Source organism: Vicugna pacos, chromosome 33, assembly GCF_048564905.1.
Source record: "Vicugna pacos chromosome 33, VicPac4, whole genome shotgun sequence".
Lineage (NCBI taxonomy): Eukaryota > Metazoa > Chordata > Mammalia > Artiodactyla > Camelidae > Vicugna > Vicugna pacos.
The window spans coordinates 754,384-756,502 of NC_133019.1; the positions used below are offsets into that span (position 1 = coordinate 754,384).

At 56.0% G+C, this 2,119-nt stretch overlaps 1 long non-coding RNA gene across 1 annotated transcript; it reads right to left on the reverse strand.

Annotated features, from left to right (window-relative positions):
- Positions 1-305: 305 nt before the first annotated feature.
- Positions 306-2,119, reverse strand: LOC140691111 (uncharacterized). Its single transcript, XR_012066585.1, has 3 exons — positions 2,030-2,119; positions 721-776; positions 306-504 (listed from the first exon to the last, which is right to left on the reverse strand). It is a non-coding gene; the product is annotated as an uncharacterized lncRNA (long non-coding RNA).

A 2,119-nucleotide genomic window follows, 5' to 3' on the forward strand; every position in this document is an offset into this window, starting at 1 on the left:
GGTGCGGCTCCAGGGGAGGGGTGGGCTGACTGGGGCCGGGAGGCGGGCTGTGAGTTGTCTGCGTTTATCTGGGGAACCCCATGGAAGTACGTCAACAGAGGGTGCGCTTCTGAATTCTGCGCGCACCTCTGAAGGGAACCGTTCTCCCTGGTTCCGCCCCATCTCAGGTACGTGGGAGTCAGGGTGTCGGGAAGTTGACCTCTAACCTGCTGTGGTCACGCTCACAGGTGTTACTTTGGGTGCGTTTCAACCCAGTCTTGAAAGAAAAATAATTCTTGTGAGCATTGTTCCTGTGAGTCTCGAGCTCTCCCAGGCCAGCTGTGAGGTGTGGGCGGGGGCTTCCATGGGATAGACGCCTCGGTGGGGTCTGGAGGTCGGCCGCCTGCCCAGAGCTGCGCTTCTGGTGGAGCCGCCTTCCTGGGTTTGCTCTTTTTCCCACGGTGGTTTGGCTTCTGTCCCTTTTTTTCTACAGAAGAATTTTCACCAAGGCAATTACTGGCCTCCCTGAAAACAGTGTGATGGAAATATGTTAATACTCGTAGCTCAGATTTCCCGGCAACCTTCTGCCTTGCTGGTCACTGCCTCCTCCTCCAGATTCTTTCTCCTTTTGGCTCGTGTGGCCCCCTTTTGTCTTAATCCCCCCCACCCTCGCCCTCGGCTAGTCCTTCTTCAGCCAGGACATTAACAGGGTTTTTAAGACTCAGTTCTAGGTCCTCTTACCTCTGACTGTTATTTTCCTGCGATTATCTCCTAGACGTCAGTGATTGCTTCAATTACTGTTGGGATTAAAAGGCACAATTGATCATTTCTCTCCTCCACTAAGGTCTAAACCAACTGAGAAAGCCAAAGTCAAGCAGGTGTCAAACTCTCCATTTTATTACGGGTGAAGCGGAATCGCAGGGCGCAGCCTTGACTCAGGTCCAGAACGAGCGCCTCCACTTAATACCCTTCTTTCTCCCAATTGGTTTTATTCACTCAGCTGCGGGCAGACTAATCTGTCAGCCGTAGCTGTAGGCCTCCCCCTGCGGAGACAGGACCTGCCTGGAGCCTGGCATCGAGAGGGGAAGGAGCAGGAAGGAAAACACACAGGTGCTGCAGGCAGTCCGGGGGAGGGGTGCGGGCGGGGTGGGGGGAGACTGAATTCGCATCAGCTGGGCTGGCAGCACGTTAGCTCTGCAGTGAAGGAACCGGGACGCGGACCCTCATCACCTCTCTAACCAGATGAGCAGCCTATTCTGACGGGGGAAAAAGAGTTCACGAAGCAGAGACTGCAACTCCTTTTGGGGGGAGGGTAGCTCAGGGGTAGCAGGGGTAGAGCGTGTGCTTAGCATGCACGGAGTCTTGGGTTCAGTCCCCAGTGCCTCCACTTAAAAAAATAAATAAACGGAATTACCTCCCCGCAAAACGTGAAACAAAAGACGACGACTTCTCTAGTACTTTTCCCAGGAGGCAGAAGTTTCTCTGACTGGAACCGGAAGAAGCCCGGAGAGGAGGAAGCTGGCCCCCCAATGACCCTGCACGCACGTGTCCCCAGTCCCCAGTCAGAAGCCCCCCAGAGCTGCAGATTTGTGTATTCAGCATCTTAAGTGACGTCTCCACTTGGATGTCTCCCAGGCAATTGCAATTCCACGCCCCAAATGGTCACCCTGGTGGCCCAGTCCTGACTCCCTACGGGGGCCGGGTGCTGTGCTGACCGCTTACCCAGATGGTAACTCTGGACCCCGTCTGTAGGTTTACACAGACTTTACAGGCCTTTATATGCCCTTCGAGTCAGCTCTGTGAGGTCGGTGGGGCTCATACAACGTCCCCACCTCAAGACAGTCATTGCAGTTGTCACTGAGAACGATGGGTGTGGTCATTTAACAGAAGTCTGTCTCGCTCAGGTTTTAAACTTGGGCGGCTGCGGGCCCGACTGGCGATGCTGTCCACTGTGCGCCAGGTGCCCAGCACAGGGTCCCGCGCGGGGAGCGGGCCCATGAATGCCGACCGCAGGGACTGTTACAGCTCACCCTGGTTGGGTGTTTCCTACCTGCCGGTGAGGCGGGAAGCCCCATAAAAAGACCGGCAGGACCCCCGGGGTCTCCTGCCAGCACCGTCTGGTTCCCCGGCCCAGAGGCTC